The following is an 18,103-nucleotide window of genomic DNA, read 5'->3' on the forward strand; positions in this document are numbered from 1 at the left end:
CAATGGCTGTTGCCATTAGAGGGCAGAGTGACCCCAGAGCTGAGTTGGGAAGGGGGTGGACAGAGAGAGGAGAGGACAAGGAGGGCAGATGGAACATCAGTACCTGCCCACAGCCTTGGCCCCTGGGGGCTAGACTGCTCAACTGTAGAGCAATTCATTATACTGAAAATGTGCTTGTTGTTGAAAATTTGTCTGCATGTTAATGCCTCACCCCCAAACCCTTTTCTTTCTCACTCTCTGCCTCCAACTTCAAATTGACTTTCAATAGTTTTTCTAAGACCTTTGAACTGAATGTTCTCTTTAGCCAAAACTTGGTGACTTCCACAGAAAAGTCAGACCACTGAGAAGAAGGGGAGCAGAGATTTAACCCTTTGTAAGGCCCCATTTGGATCCAGGTCTGCTTTCTTATGTATAAGTCAGAGAGGAGCTGGAGCCAGAGGAGAAGAAAGTGATAGCTTGACTGTTCTCCTGCTTAGGACACTGACTGAATAGTTAAACTTTCACTGCCACTACATTTTCACCACCTTTAAAAGACCTGAATGAAGTTTTCTGCCAAACTCCGTGAAGCCACAAGCACCTTATGTCCTCCCTTCAGTGTTTTGTAGGCCCGAACTTCATCACACTGCATTTCAGCCATGGTGGTCAAGCCTGTTTGCTTCTTTTGGGCATGTTCACAGATTCTCTGTTAAGAGCTCCCACCACGAAGAAGGTTAACAGGCCAACAGCTCTGACATCTATCTGTAGATGCCAGTAGTCACAAAGATTTCTTACCAACTGTCAGATCGCTGGAGCCCTTAGACAAACTGGAAAGAAGGCATCAAAGGGATCAGACAAACTGGGTGTCTTGCCCTTGTCCCCCAGAGATGACACCCTTCCAGCAAGTGGAGAAGTTCTCACTTCCTTCTTTAGAGCAGCTAAAGGGGCTGCCCAGATCAGGGTTGAAGAGAAAACTCAATTACCAGGGTGGGAAGAATGAAGGCACTAGAACCAGAAACCCTGCAAATGCTCTTCTTGCCACCCAGCATATCCACCTGCAGAAGTCATGAGAAGAGAGAAGGAACAAAGAGGAGACTTTGACTACTGAATTAAAATCTTCAGCGGCAAAGCCTAAAGTCAGATGAACACCATCTGGTGAGTTCACTCATCATCCTCCTCTGCTGCTGATTCTGGGCTCTGACATTGCCCATACTCACTCAGATTCCCCACCTTTGTTGCTGCCTCTTAGTCAGAGGGAGGCCGAACCACTGAGACTTTCTATAGAACCATGGCTTCTTCCGGAAAGGTCTGGTTGGTGTGGCTCCAATACATTGCCACCCATGAACTCAAGGTGTGCCCTGGGATACTGGTTTCATCTAGTCTTTTGGCACGCCTGTGTTCTGTTGACTTTGTTCTCCAACCCCAAGTGCAAGGGAAAATGTCCACCTACTTTCTCATCTTGGCCACTGCCTCCTTACTTAGCTCTTAATCTCATCTGTTGAACTCAAGAAATCAAGGGCCAGTCATCAAGCTGCCCATTTTAATTGGTTCACTCTGTTTGTTGAGAGGATAGTTTCTGAGTGACATGATATGATCCACAAGGGTTTCCTTCCCTGATTTCTGCATTGATATTAATAGCCAAACGAACTTGCAAAACAGCTTCTTTAAATAACAAGGGAGAGGGGAACCTAAGATGAGTAATATGCCAATCCAAGACTGCTGGACAAAACTAAAGCTAACAGGTTCCCTTTCTGGGATGGGATAGACACATTCTGGTTTTCTTTATTACTACACCATCTGGCTCATGTACAGGATCACTTTTAGCTGTTTTAAACAGAAAAAAATTCCACCACTCTTTTCAGTTACACTAGGTTACATTTTAATAGGTCCGTTACATCTGTTTTGGAATGATTTTCATCTTTTGTGATACATGGATTGAATTATATCATTCTCATATCTCTCCTTGTAAATACTAGAAGCTCTCCTTTACGTTTCTCTATCAAATGTTTCATCTTTATGGGTTTCCCAGTTGTGACTCTTGTCTTTATGAATATATGTTTTTCATTTGCAAAAGCCAAAAATCAGTGAAACAGCAGTGTAATTAAAAGCAACAACTGCATTACTCCAAATTTCCAAATGACAAGACTAGGGAAAAATAGCCTACACAAGGCTTTAGGCCTTCTCTTTCTGTGCTTGGATTTGAGTGAACAAAGGAGGTTTTAGCCTGGCTCTGTTCTCCCATGGATGAAAGGAGGAGGATTTTTTTTTTTTTCTTTTGGCCATTGATGTTCTAGCCAATGTAATTGACAGAAGTCTCATTTTGCATGCACTCTGCTCTACAAATAGAGTTGGTATGGTTGGTATACTGTACTCACCTGTGAAGGACTGGCCACTCAGACTCACTTACCTGGTGAGCTAGAAGATGAGGATCACTCACCGGAAAAGTCATGAGGACCATCTCCAAACAAGTTGGCAGTGCTTGATGTGGATGAAGAGTGAGGAAGAGAAAAAGAAGGAGCACCAGGGAGAAGGCCCCATCTGTTCTGGGCAGCAGACTGCTGCCAGGATCACGAACTCTGTAGTCAAAGAAAAGAGTCGTGTGGCGGTTTCAGCTCTCGTTCATTGGGCAGCTCACCTGGGCCCAGCCTCTGTGTTGACATGGGAGTTGTTGGATTCTTTGTTTCATAGCTTTTTCTATGCCACAGGCAATGTTGTTGTTCTTGGAAAGTTTATTATTTTTTTTTAATTCCCTTACTCTGAGAAAGGGATATTTTGAAGGACTGTCATATATCTTTGAAAAAAGAAAATCTGTAATACATATATTTTTATGTATGTTCACTGGCACTAAAAAAATATAGAGAGCTTCATTCTGTCCTTTGGGTAGTTGCTGAGGTAATTGTCCAGGTTGAAAAACAATGTGCTGATGCTAGAGTCCCTCTCTGTCCATACTCTACTTCCAAATGCATATAGGCATACATAATAAGTTTTATTCGACTTGTACTTTAAGAGAAAATATGTCCACCATCCATATGATACTGACACAAATGAGCTAACATTGAGCTTCAAGTAGCTTCTAAGTGTTTGTTTCACTAGGCACAGCACAGATGTGGCCTTTCCCCCCTTCTCTCCCTTGATATCTGGCAGGGCATAAAGGCCCAGGCCACTTCCTCTGCCCCTTCCCAGCCCTGCACCAAAGCTGCATTTCAGGAGACTCTCTCAAGACAGTCCAGTAACTACCCGAGCATGGCCGCTGCATAGCCCTGGAAAAATAAGAGACTGGCTGTCTATGAATCATCTTGTGCCAGTTGCCCAGGTGAGAGGGCACTGGGCCAAGGGAGTGGTTTTCATGTTTGACCCACTACAAGGGGTCATGGGAATCAGGAATGCCAAAGCACCAGATCAAATCCAAAACTTAAAGTCAAAATAAGCCATTCAGCATGTTCAGTTTCTTGGAAAAGGAAGTTTCTACCCCTGATGCCTTTGTAGGCAGATCTGTTCTCACCATTAATCTTTTTGAAAATCTTTTAAAGCAGTTTTTAAAAAGAGAGATGAAAACATCACATTATGCAACCAAAGATTACATTGTATCTGCTAAGATACCAAAATTCACAAGGGCAGGGAGGGAGCAAGCATTAGTGCCTCTTTGATAAGCTGTCCAAAGACAGACTAAAGGACTTTGCTGGTGACTGACTTATAAGAGTTTTGTGGGGTTTTTTTTCCCTAATAATATACATGTTTGGAAGAGTTGAAAATAATTTTGGGAAAATGGGTTTATGGGTCCTTCACTAAGTGATTTTATAAGTAGAACTGGCTTTCCTTTTCTCTAGTAGTTGCTGAGCAAATTCTTGAAGCTCCATCATTGCATGGTTGGAAATGGAGCTGTTCTTAGCCACTGTGTTTGCTAGTGCCCATGTTAGCTTATCTGAAGATGTGAAACCCTTGCTGATAAGGAATCATTTAAAGTACTAGATTTTGCACTAGAGGGACAGCAGGCAGAAATCCTTATTTCTGCCCACTTTGGATGGCACAAGAAGTTATCTGCAGTTGAAAGCAGAAAGTTGAAATATATTATAAATGAATATTTGTATCCATGTTTCAAAATTGAAATATATATATATTATATATTTTTATATATATAATATATATATATATATATATAGAGAGAGAGAGAGAGAGAGAGAGAGAGAGAGTGTGTGTGTGTGTGTTCTGATAGCTTTACCTTTCTCTGCATCTTTATATTTGGTTCCAGATCACACCTGATGCCATGTACTTGTGAGAGAGGATGCAGTTATGTTATGGAAGCTCTCTCAGAACAGACAAAACGTGGATTAATCAGATAACTAAAAGTTTTCTCCCCTATTGGGTCTGACCCACAGGTCCTGTGAAGGAGCAGAGGGTTAAAAAGAGTAGAGGACATGATACATCGTACTTTACTAGTTCAAGACAGATGAATGTGGAAAGTGTAAAAACTCAATGGAACTGATTGAGATTTACCACAGGGAAGGCCCAAACTTGAGGCCAAAAGCCTACCCAAGTGATTGACCAGTGGCGCCCTAATGGGACCTGAGCTAATGGGAGAAGAGAACTGTTCTTTGGTCTTCACCATCCTTGTGAGAGAAGGGCAGTTTCCTGCATTGGAACCTGGAGCAAGCGCTCCATCTTTCACACAAATTCCCTCACCTGAGATTGAGGTGCTCCTGTTAATGGGTGTCTGTGTGCTGTAATTCTGGTTTTGGATATGTTCTGTAAAGATATTGACAAATGAAAATATGTTTTTATCTGTTAAAACTTGTCAGAGTACTAGAAGTTGTACCTCTGTAGGTGCAGGTCCATTTCTGCCCACGGGTAGGGTGTTTTTCTTTGACTAAGAGATTGACACTGGGATCTGTTGCCTAGGGCCTCCCAACTCAACCATTTCTAGGTGAAGGCAGAAAAATCCACATTAGTCATTCCTCTTCAGACATTTCAGCTGAGATAACAAATCATTTGCAATTTCTTCACCCATAGAAAGAGTAGTAGATATCTGAATTTAGTAGGTGGAGATTTATCATAAAAAACAGCTTTTGACTCAGTTTTGATTTATCCCCATTTGATTTGGCCAGAACGTAATATGCATCGATTGGCTTCTGATTCCAATTCAGTATAGCAGGGTGCTGGGGTTTTTCTTTTCCCCACCCGTCTCTTTGCCTAAGGAATTAAATGAGAAGCCTTAGAATGGGTGGCCCTTGTGACCTGAAACACTTCCTACATAAGCTACTTAACAAGATTGTCATGTAGCTGCAGATTCCTTTGCCCACCAAAGACTAGAATACACGCATATCCATAAACCAAAGGAGAGACAACTCTGAAATGCTGTTTCTCTGGTTGTTCCCTCTCTGGCTGTTGCTTCACAGTATGGGAACATGTACTCTGCATAGGTGACAGGCCAGATTTGCATTCTCTCACAACCTTAGCCCTTGGTGCTAACTGTCCTACAGTGAAGTGCCTGTGGAGTTGTCCTATCCCAGCAGCCACTTGGATGCTGAAAGCAGCCACCATCAGAACGACTCACGCGAAAAAAAAAAATTAAAAAGTCCCCTCACAACCCAGTGACACCTTTCTGCTTTCCTCTAGACTGGAACATTGATTAGGGAGTGCCTCAGACATGACATTCTTGTGCTGTCCTTGGAATTAATCTGACAGCAGGAGGGAGCAGACTATGTAAACAGAGATAAGAATTAATTTTCAAAGTTGAAGGAAAAAAAAAGAAAGAAAGAAGAGTGAGAGAAAGAAAGCATCATACAAAGATTTTCTTAAAAGAAACAATTTTGCTTGAAATTTCTTTAGATGGGGCTCAGTTCTCACAGTGGCACTTGGCCTCCACTGGGCAGCAGGACCAGCTCCAAGCGCTAGTGTTCTGTTCTCTTTTTGTAATCTTGGAATCTTTTGTTGCTCTAAATACAATTAAAAATGGCAGAAACTTGTTTGTTGGACTAAATGTGTGACTTTGGGTCTGTCTCTGCCTCTGCTTTCAGAAATGTCATCCATTGTGTAAAATATTGGCTTGCTGGTCTGCCAGCTAAAACTTGGCCACATCCCCTGTTGTGGCTGCAGGATCGAGTTATTGTTAACAAAGAGACCCAAGAAAAGCTGCTAATGTCCTCTTATCATTGTTGTTAATTTGTTAAAACATAAAGAGATCTAAAATTTCAGATGAATGTCATCAGAGTTCTTTTAATTAGCTCTTTTTATTGGCTGTTTTTATTGAAGTCAAGAGTTGGTATCATGCCCAGTTGTGTTTTATGCTATTTTGATTTTCATATATTTTTAAAAGTCTTTGCACAAGGCTTACAAATTTGCCCTGTGACGGTGGCTCAAGCCTGTAATCCCAGCACTTTGGGAGGCGGAGACAGGCGGATCACGAGGTCAGGAGATCGAGACCATCCTGACTAACATGGTGAAACCCCGTCTCTACTAAAAAAATACAAAAAAAAAAAAAAAAAAAAAAAAAAAAAACTAGCCGGGCGAGGTGGCAGGCGCCTGTAGTCCCAGCTACTCGGGAGGCTGAGCCAGGAGAATGGCATGAACCCGGGAGGCGGAGCTTGCAGTGAGCTGAGATCCGGCCACTGCACTCCAGCCTGGGTGACAGAGCGAGACTCCGTCTCAAAAAAAAAAAAAAAAAAAAAAAAAAAAACAAAAAACAAATTTGCCCTATGGTGGCCTTAGCATAAGCTGACCTGGGACCACCAAACTAACAAGGAATTTGGGCTAGAAAGCACAGATGGACACTGGCGGCCCATCACAACTTCTCTTGAAAAACACCAAACTTGTCAGCTGGGGAAAAGCCACACAAAGCCCAGTTGCCTACTTTCACATCCTTATCCTTGTGGGAGCATAAAATGGTGGCATCACTGCCCAGTTCTAACCAAGTTTCAGTTAAAGAATGGGCACCTTCACATCCTCACTATTTTTCAGGGGCCTTACCATCCTCAACCACCCAAGTAAAATCTAAATCAGCCTTCTTTTGGGTTCTTCAGTTCAAGTAAGGCCTCTTCTTGTGGCCTCTCAGTGTGAATACTTATGAGGTTCCAGATTGAATTTTTGGGCCTGAGATACAAGGCATCAATGAGGTGTGACAAAACATGTCAACGAATAATAAGAAAATTCTCTATTCTTCCATATCCTCCCCTGTAATAAGGGTTGTCAGAATGCCTTCTTTCTCAGCTGAGTTGAAGATTCAGTGAGAACATATGTGACACAGCTGGTGGGCTATTAAGCTCTGGCTTTGCTCCCTGTTAAAATGCCAGAACCCTTGAGAGGGATCCCACATTGAGCCATGTTGATCACTGACCCCCTTAGAATGGATGGATTTCTCAGATTTTTCCTGAGATCAGTGCTTGATGGAGAGGAGAGGAGAACAATATATTCTTGGGATGTGTGCTTTGCATGTGTTTAAGTAAGAGACAGAGAGTGTGTTTATTTGCAGGTTGTGTGTGTAAAGTCAAAGCCTGCCTCCAGAGGATTTTCTCTGACCACCATTGCTTAGGTCCTGTTCATTTGCATCTACAGCGGATGACCTTACAGCCATCTGACTTGGCTTCACTCACCACTCAGCTCCTGCCTAAAGAGACAAGGTGGTTAGCATCCACCATAGGTTTTCCAAGGAGTAGCAAAGCACAAAGGACACCTAGTGGGTTGAAAAGAGCCTAGAGGCAGGAGTCCTGTATGTGACTTGACCATAGTCATGAAGCTAGTGTGTATAGCTAGGATTCTCCCCTGCTGATTTACTATATGACACTAGGCAGCAATCTGCCCTTTCTGGACCTCAGTTTTCTAATCTGTAAAATGTGTGGAGTAAAACTACATGAGATGGGAAGTCCCTTCTAGTGCGGATGCCATGGTAATTGAAAACGGCAGCAACATCTTTCTTAATCATAAGGGGAAAGAAAAAGACCATTTACTACTCCTAGAACAGTTTTGGAGCTAAATATTCACATTTGTACTCAACAATTATTTACAAAACAGCTAGTGTGGGGAGCGTCAAAACAACAGCTGAGTCCTGTGTAATAGATATTGTCAACCCCTTGATGGATGAGGAAGGGGCTCAAAAGGGAAATAGTTTCCTATTGAGATTATCTCATAAATGGCAGAGATAAGTAGGAGTTGAGCTCCAGTCCATGCACTGTCTGTACCTTCAATAAGTTTACACTCTATTAAATGCCTTTGCCAGATCACTCTGGAACTTCAGTGTATAATACCCAACCCCAGTCCTCCAACATCACTCTCTCCAAAGAGATTGGGCTAACCTCTAATTTAGAATTCCTGCCTGTAGAACTAGAAGGGATCTTAGACATTATCTAGCCCTAACTTCTTATTCTTCACATGAGGGAGCTATGCAAAATTTTGAATGTTACTGTGAACTAGGACCTGTGTCAAGGGACCAGCCCTAAAACACCCAGCTCCTGGTCCCTTCATGTGCCTGCAGGAAGCGTACCAAGGTAATAGGGCACCTGAGAACTTCTATCATCCCCTTGCATATGGGTTCAGAGCCCTAGTGAGAGAGCTTCCACCTCTTGTCTGGCTCCTACATATACAGACCCAGGATCTCTACACCAACTACAGCATCTACTTCACCTACCACCCACTCCCAGGTGTTTTCTTCGTGCCACTCTAGGGGAAGGTGAAAGAAGGAGAAAACTGTTGGGGGAACTGGAATAGGGACTACAGAGGCAATGAGAACAATTTAGCAAACATGAGGTATGAGAACTTTCTGAATTAACAGGCAGATGCAGATGGTTCAAATCCTCATATTATCCCGCCACCAATTCTTTTTCAAGCCACAACTTCCCTCCTTCCCTTAGCTCCTTCCCCATGGGGCTTCAAGCGAGGAGAAGGTCATTAGGGGAACCGCATATGGCTGTCAACCACAAGGCTTCATGCCAAACAAGGAGGTTTAATCCAAACTCTATGCAAATAGCCCTCCCCACAACCCCATTAGAGCACTTTGGATCTGAGACCAGAAAACAGCCCAGCAGAGGAAGCAGATGCTGTGCGAGGCACAACACTCACTACCTGGGCAGCAACACTTGTTTCCAAAGGAAGCAGGCCCTTTTGATGTGTGTGCACAGTGCCACGGGTGGCTAATGTCTGTGTTGGACTATATTGTGGGGTAATTCCACTGTCTCAAAAGACTGCAAGGATCCCTCACAGGGACATGGTATTCAGTATGCCCCTGACTTATTTGTTCTTTCCTTTATTCAACAGCTATTTATTTGACACAGACAATTGTAATAAAATGTAATGGATGTTACGTTGAGGGAAGTTGGGGATTTTGCTGAGGTACAGAGGAAGGAGGCCTAGCCTAGTCTAGTAGAAAGGTCAAGGAAGGGTTCTTAGAGAAGTCTAGGCTGTGAAACAAGTTGCATGAAGATGGGGCTGGGTATGGAAAAAGGGGTATTCTTACTCAGACAAGAGACAGTAGCCTAGTAAGGGAAACTCTGATCAATTTAGTCTGAGAGAAGGGTTTGAAGAAGAGTATGGTTTTGAGAGATGAAGGTAAAGAAGGAGGCACAAGCAAAGCCAGCAATGGCCTATACGTCACACTAAAGAGTGACATGTAGGCCTTTATCCCAAGGATGAAGGGGAGTCATAGAAGCCTTTGCCACCATTTCAATTCCTAAAGCACTGTCAGACACATAATCTCATCTGAACCTCATAACATCATGAAGAGGCAGGGGAATCAGGGATCAGACCCATTTTGCAGAAAGGAAAACTGGCTCATCAAGATGAAGTGATTTGCCCAATGGCTGCTCCCAAATAACTGATAGTCCTAAGTCTAAACTGGAAGCCCCAATGCTCCTGATTTTCAGTCTCAGTCTATTCGCGTTACACCAATCTATCAAAGGACTTGGCAGTGCGATTCTTGGAATGTGTTTACGTGACTCTGTAGTGAGAGCAGGCATTGCCTACTATCTCACGTGGACCTGGCATGGTCTTCCTGAGGTGACATTCAATGGCACAGGGCTCCCAAATTGCAGACAGGGGACCCCAGAGAAAAGCAGTAGCGTCATCTAAAGGGGTAGTGCAGTCTGTGGAAAGCCAGCCAAATTGCTGCTCAATGGGTATGGGGCCTCATTAATTCATCCAAAGAGGAAGCCAGAAAAAAATGATGAAGGAAAAGAGACAACTTTTCACCTTCCTAGAGGAAGTAACATTTGCCACCAGCCTTGAACAACGAGATGAAATTTCACAACAGGAAAAGGTAACTGGGCAGGCAACCAAAGAAGAAGGAACAGATGGACAAATACACAAGAAGCAGAAAAGAGTATGGCTTCTGTTCTGGGACAGTCAAGACAAATGGGAACTAGTGGGGAGTAAGACTTGGAGATGAGTCTGGGCTAGGACCCATTGTGAAAGGCCTCAAGTCCCCTGTTAAGAAGTAGGTTTTCTTCTATAGGCTAGTTATTCTCAGTTGCCACATGTGAAAGATAATGACCACGTGTAGCATACTCTCAAGGGAGCCACTAGGGCTGTATTCAATTCCTGACACACTTAGCTCCTTTTTCTCACACTTAAGAAAGCAAATATGAGTGCAAGTGAGACTGACAGTATTGAAAGGAAAAATCTGAAACTCTTATAGTATGTTTAAATTATCGTCCAACTTCAATGTTTAAAATATTATCAACAAATTATTAGCCACACCTCACATCTGATTACAGAACACTAGTTGAGATAACTAAGGATTCTTGAGCAAAACTGTAACACAATGCATTTCAGTAGATGGAAACTATGCTAAAATTTATTGTGTGAGAATATGATAGAAGATGAATAGAGATTGATTTCAGGGCAAATTAACAACAGCAACAGTAAAATTTACTGAGTACTTACTACGTGCCAGAAAATGCTAATGCAAAGTTCTTTAAACCATATATGTTCTATAATCTTCACCTCAATCCTACGAGTTGAGAAGTTATCTTCATTATATAAATAAGGAAACTGGGGCTCTGACTCAACATTATTGCTGACCTAGACCGAAGGTTACTTTTAAGTAATAAAGCCTAAACTTAAACTCAAGTATATTTGTAAGCAAATCCTGAAATTTTGATCACTACATTACATTTTATTTCTTGAAAGTCTGATTTGTTTTCTCAAAATCTTTCCAAAGAGCCCAATGAACTCAAAAGCAGGCAGCATTATAAACAGTAATAAAGAAGAAGGCATGTCAATGGAATTGTCTTTATAACCACCCACTCTGAGAATGACAGTTATGCCTGGTGTATAAGAGCTCAGGATTTCCACAGAGCAGCTGCCTCTTCCACAAACTTCAGGTGGGTCTTATTGGGAGAATGAATATTCTTCTCTAGCCCTACCATCTCCCAAGTGTCTTACTGAGGCTTTTGCTCCCCCTTCTTGTCTCTGGTTACAGGCACCTGTGGTGCAGGAGTTCACTGGGTATCTGAAGAACCTATGAGCATATTTGTCTATAAAGGCAGGCAGAGAGTAAGAACATTGAACCAGGAATCAGTATTTCAGCTGCTGCCACTAACGAGCTTAACTTAAGTAGGTCCTTTCCCCTTTCTGGGCCTCAGTCTTCTCATCTGTAGAGCAAGAGATAAAGGATTTATTTTTTCTTCCAGCTATAATATGCTTTCTTAGACTCTGAAATTGTTGGCTAAAACCAGAATTTTGTCAATCTGGTAATCTCTCACTTTGTCTCACTCCAATGCCTATAATCTTATCCCCATATTTTAGAATCCTTTATCCTAGAAAAGACCAATGACAGAGTTTTCCATACTTGCAAATGTCCAGCCATCAGCCTTCTGACTATACACCCAATAACGTATTGTGTGTTGTTCCACAAGTCTCCACCTTATAGTACACCACCCTGCCTCCTACTCAGACACACCTGTCAATCTTCATGGGAATATATTTCTGCAAATGCCCCTCTGGTTGTTCTGTATACCTATTTTGATATGGGCCAAAGACTCTGTCAGACATTTCTCCCATTCAGAATAAATGTGGGCAACTGTGACTGCTTGAGGAGTTTCTGAGGTGAAGGTGATATGTTCTTACTGGAACCAGAATATAGGCAATGCCATGGGATAAGCATTAGTGGGCAAGAGACCAGACCAGAAGCTTCCCTTTGAGAATAGGATAATATATCTTATCAGCCTTTTTTCATGTGATTCTCTCCATATGAAATGCCCTACCCCAATTCTGCCTGACAAAATTTTTCCTCCCCATTAAGACTCAAATTAAAATCTAGCTCCAAGATGTTTTCTCTGATTTCTCCAACTGGAAATGAGCTCTCTATCCTTTGAACTTGGAATCTCCTTTCTCTTAGCCCAAACCACTAGTTTGGCTTGCAGTTAGAATGATAGCAAACCACTGCTATATAAATAATGCTTTACACCTTATAGCACTATGTCATTGAAGACACACAGGAATCCTAAAGGAAAGCAGAGCAGAAATTAATGTCTCACTTAAATATGTGACAGAAAAGAAGCATTGTTATTTTAGAATTTGGATAGAGACTTCTATTTCTAGCAGTGTGTCTTACTGGATACTGTGAATGACCCTCCCAATAAAAACTATTAAAATGCTAAGTGAAATATAAAAATAATCTTTTAAAATTCATTGCAGAGCTAGTGTGATAGTAAGGAATCCACAGAGGCTAAAAGAGAAATGAAAGCAGGAACCCTGGAAGTAAATTAGTGTCAAAGCCAGATTTTGCCCTTAGAATCTTACCAGACCCTGGGAGATTCTGAGTTTCTACTTTGATGGCTGTAAAATGTTAGGGAAGAAGGAGGTAAAGACTATGCCAGCACAATATGCAGAGACTTATAGGGGACTTCCACATAAAGCTGGTACCCTAAAGGACCATAATCTCAGTGTAAGTGTAGATAAGAATTAAATCCATCTCACAGAAGAGAATAGCAAGGAAACCTGCTTTGCTTGACTTTGACCCCAAGTGAAGTGGGGAAACAAACCTCTCATGAGAATTTGTAACCACAGGTGGCCCTCATATAATTTTGTAGTCCTAATTCAAGATACTTGTGAGGTATGAAAAATCAAAAGCTGAGATCCCAGATCTGCAATTCTCATGGGTGATTAGCGAAGGCAAATCCTCTATGGAGAATGTAACTTTCATCCAGCCTCAAAAATTTCTACAGATAAAGGTCCAAAGAAAATGAGCATCTCACAGTCAAAAGTTACAAAATGCACAAAGAAACATAACACTCTGAGTAAAAGCACACAGAAACAAGAAACATCGGAATCAGACCCACAGACTTCAGAATGTAAAACCATCACGCGTAGAATATAAAGTTAATTTTATTGAAAGTGGTTAAAGAGATTTTTAAAAATTGATAGAAATATGAGAAAGGAACAGGATACTATAAAGGACAACCAGTTGTATTTGAAAAAGGGCAAAATAGAATGTCCAGAACTAAAACGTAGAAAAGGGAACTCAAACATACAGTAATAGATTAAAGAACAGACTATATACAACTCAAGAGAGAATTAGGGAAGTGGAAGATAGATGCAAATAAAATATTCATAGCACTTTCTGTAGCACTGAAAGGCAATGAAATGAAAGATATAGCAGGTTAAGAGGCATAAAGGAAGAGAAGACAGATCTAATTTACATCTAACTAGAGTACCAGAGCAGTTATAGAGTAGAAAAGAGGTGATATTCAAAGATTTAATGCCTGAGAAATTTTCAGCATTGCTACAAGACATTCATCTTTAAAATCTAGAATTCTGAAAAATCCCAAGCTAGGTAATTTTTTAAAAATCCACACGAGACAACATCATAGTGTTTTTACAGAACGCTAAAGAAAAAGATAATATTATAAAAGCAGCCAGTGAGAAGGGGGAAATGACAACAAAACAGATCAGGTACAAACAAAAATAGCCATTATATTTAAGATTAACTTACCAACACTAATAAGGGCTGCCGAAGATAGTGGAAAATACCTGTAATGTACTGAGATAATTGTGTATCTAGCAGAATTATCTTTAAAGAAAGTTAAAATAAGAAAAATTTTGACAAGATCCATGCTAAAGAAAATCTAAGTTATGTACTTCAGATAAAAAGAGAATAATTCTGGATGGGAAGTTTGAGATGCAACAGGTAAGAGCAAGCAAAGACATTGGCAAACGTGGGGGCAAATCTCAATATACATTAACTATTAAAAACAATAGTGATGTCTAATCTGTGGGAAAATAGCAAGATAAAATTAAATAATTGAACAACAATTTGTACAATGGTAGGGAGTCATTAGAGTTAAAAAATTCTAAGATCTTTAATTTGTTGAGGATGAAGATAAAGATACTCATTAACTTTAGACTTTACTGAGTATCTACATTAAAATTACTAAGATAACCAGAAAGTTTGAAAGTCAAAAAATGGAAAAATATATACTAGGCAATACTAACCAAAGAAAGCTTGTACATTTATATGAATAAATGTACACAGACAAACTTTATGACAAAACATTACTATAAACAGAGAATAATTTCATAATGTTGAAAGTCCAGTTTATCAGGAAGTTAACACCATTTTAAATGTGTATGTGTCTCATAACAAAGCCTCAAAATATATAAAGCAAAGTGTGACATTAAATTAAAAAGTTAACAAACTCAATATTATAGTGAAAGATTTTTAACATACTTCGTTTGGGAATTGATAGATTAAAGGAAACAAAATATCAGTAAGGATATAGAAGATTTATATGGCAAAATTAAGCAAGCTTAGTTTTTTTTGTCATATGTAGAGTTTTATACCCAACAGAAGAGAGTGCATAGTCTTCTCAAATACATGTAGAATGTTTATGAAAATAGTCCATGTCCTAGGCCAGGAGTCCGCCCTTGGGTGAAATACATCCTGCTGCTTGTTTTTCAGTTTATTTTTTTAAAACAGCTGTATTTAGATATAATTCACATACCATACGTTTCACTCATTTAGGGTGTACAGTTCAGGGGCTTTTAGTATATTCACTGATTTCAGCATCCACTGCCAAAATTAGCTATAGTGCATGTTCATTACCTTAAAAGGAAACTCCACACCTCTTAACTGTCACTCTCCAATCCCTCCATATCCAGCCCCTATCCCCCAGCCCTAGATGGCGACTAGTCTACTTTCTGTCTCCACAGATTTGCCTCTTCTGGACATTTCATATAAGTGGAATCATACAACCTGTTATCCTTTGTGACTTCACTTCGTCTAACATTTTCAAGGTTCATCCATGTTGTAGCACATATCAGTATGTCATTTCCTTTTATTGCCAGTTGATATCCATTGTATACATACATAACTTTGTGTTTATCCACTTATCATTTGGTGGACATTTGGGTTGTTTCTTCTTTTTGGCTATGATGAATAATGCTACTATGAACAGTTGTGTACAATATTTTGTGTTGACATCTGTTTCCTTTTCTTTTCTTTCTTTTTTTTTGGGGGGGGCGGTTATACCTAGGAGTGGAATTGTTGGGTCATATGTGGTAACTCTAAAATTAACATTTTGAGGAAGTGCTAGCCTGTTTTGACAGGGCCTGAAACAGTTTATTTTCCCACCAAGTGTGTGAGGGTTCCGATTTCTCCACATCCTCAACAACATTTGTTACTATCTGTCTTCTGGTCTTCACTATTTCAGTGGGTGTGAAGTGGTATTTCATTGTGGTTTTTATTTACATTTCCTTGATGGCTAATACTGTGGAGCATATTTTCATGTGCCTACTGGCGCTTTGTGTATCTTCTTTGGAAAAATTTCCATTCAGATAATTTTCCCATTTCAAAAGTGGGTTATTTGTTTTTTATTATCAAGTTTAGCATCTTTTTATATTCGAGAAAGAAGATCATTATGTGAGTTGAAAAAAATTTTCCTCCATTCTGTAGGATATCTTTTCACTTTCTTCATGATGTTCTTTGAAGTACAAAGTTTTTCATTTTGACAATGTTCACTTCATTATTATTTTTTGCTGTTTTTGCCTTTGGGGTCATAGCTAAGAAACCACTGCTAATCTAAGGTCACAGAAATTGACACCTATGTTTTCTTGTCAGAATTTTTCAGTTTTAGCTGTTTGCATTTAATCTTTGACCCATTTTGAATTAATTTTTATATATTGTGCAAAATAGAGGTCCAACTTTATTCTTTTGCATGTGGATATCAAGTTGCCTCAGCATTATGTGTTAAAAGATTATTCTATCTCCCATTGAATTTTCTTAGCAAACATGTCAAAAATCAATTGACACTCAGTTTAAGAATTTAGTTTTAGATTCAATTCTATTCCATTTTTCTTTATGTCTATCATTACTCAAGTCCCACATTCTCTGGATTGCTGTAGCTTTGTGGTAAGTGTTGGAATTGGAAATTGTGAGTCCTCCAACTTCTTTTTTCAATATTGTTTTGGCTATTTTGGATCCTTCATAATTCTATATGAATTTTAGGATAAGCCTATCAATTTCAAGAAAAATGACAACTTAGATTTTGATAGAGATTGCCCTAAATGTGTAGCTCAGTGTAGGAGGTATTGCCATCTTAACAACATTAAGTCTAACAATCCATGAACACATAATGTCTTTCCATTTATTTAGGTTTTCTTTAGCTTCTTTCAACAATATTTTGTAGTTTTCAGTGTACACTCCTTGCACCTCCTTGGTTAAATTCATTCCTAAGTATTTTATTATTTTTGATACTATTCTAAATAGAATCACAGTTTGGATTTTGTCATTTGCCTCCTCACAGTGTAGTTTAACAAGCTTCTCTGACCGTTTTAGGTCAGAGAAATTGCAAATTGGTAGGAGGAATTTGTGGTTTGATCAGTTTTTTTTGTTTTTTTGTTTTTTTTTTTTTTTTTTTTTGGTAAAACAATTTCCATTTCAGAGGTGTACCTATCTTAACACACAAAGTATCTGATTGTCTCTGCTGTGGCAAAAGCCATTGATGATCATTGCTAGATTCACTAATTAAATAGGAAATGTAAAATAATGGTATTCTAATTCCATCACTCTTCATTAGCAAGCTGGAATAATTTTATAAAGAATATTTTCTTGATCTACTAGTTAATTACTCAATAGGGCAGTCTATATAGGAAATTACTCTATTTAAATATTTCAATATTTAATGAAATGATTACTTCCCACAGGCTGAAGGAATTAGAGGACATTCAGGTGGAAGACACTTGGACTATCAACAGGAGAAAATTTATACTTGTTCACAGCCACACTAAAACCACTATATGGCTTAAATCTGAAACTGAAATCCAAGTCTTCAACTTCTAAATTTCATACTCTTCTAATTCACTGTGTTCATATACAAGGGCTTATCTCGCCAAGTTTCCCAACTCTGTATCCTCCACAATATACAGTTTAGTTCAGAACAAAGTAGGATAACATATTTTCACCAATGTGTGTATTTATTCAGTAGATATTTATTGAGCGCCTACTTCAAGATAAGGAGTGAAAATATCCATTGGCTCTAGCAATCCAGATATCTTTGCTAATGACTGTAAGACAATTCCACTGGAAAGTTTGAATGCCTACAGCATGTTCAACACTATGTTTGGTGCCCTCAAATATTTTTTTCATTCCATTTAATAGATAATCAATGTGTATGATTGATTCATGTCCTTTGATTAAAATATGTAGAATCTGGCCGGGTGCGGTGACTCAAGCCTGTAATCCCAACACTTTGGGAGGCCAAGGCAGGTGGATCACCTGAGGTCAGGAGTTCGAGACCAGCCTGGCCAACATGGTGAAACCCCATCTCTACTTAGAATACAAAATCAAAATTAGCTGGGCATGGTGGTGGGTACCTGTAGTCCTAGCTACTCGGGAGGCTGAGGCAGGAGAATGGCCTGAACCCGGGAGGCAGAGCTTGGAGTGAGCCGAGATTACACCACTGCACTCCAGCCTGGGCAACAGAGTGAGATTCCAACTCAAAAAAAATAATAATAATAATAAGTAGAATCTATTGTTATTTGTAATGAATGTTATATTTTGAATTAAAATTAAACAAATACATAAAGTAATGAAGTCTGTGCCTCTTATACAACTCCTCAACTTAGAAGCTATTTTGAAAATTAAAGTGGTATCCCCTTTGCCTAGATGCTATTTCATTAGATATGAGAGATCTATAGCTAAAGT

This window comes from Rhinopithecus roxellana, chromosome 7, assembly GCF_007565055.1.
Source record: "Rhinopithecus roxellana isolate Shanxi Qingling chromosome 7, ASM756505v1, whole genome shotgun sequence".
NCBI lineage: Eukaryota > Metazoa > Chordata > Mammalia > Primates > Cercopithecidae > Rhinopithecus > Rhinopithecus roxellana.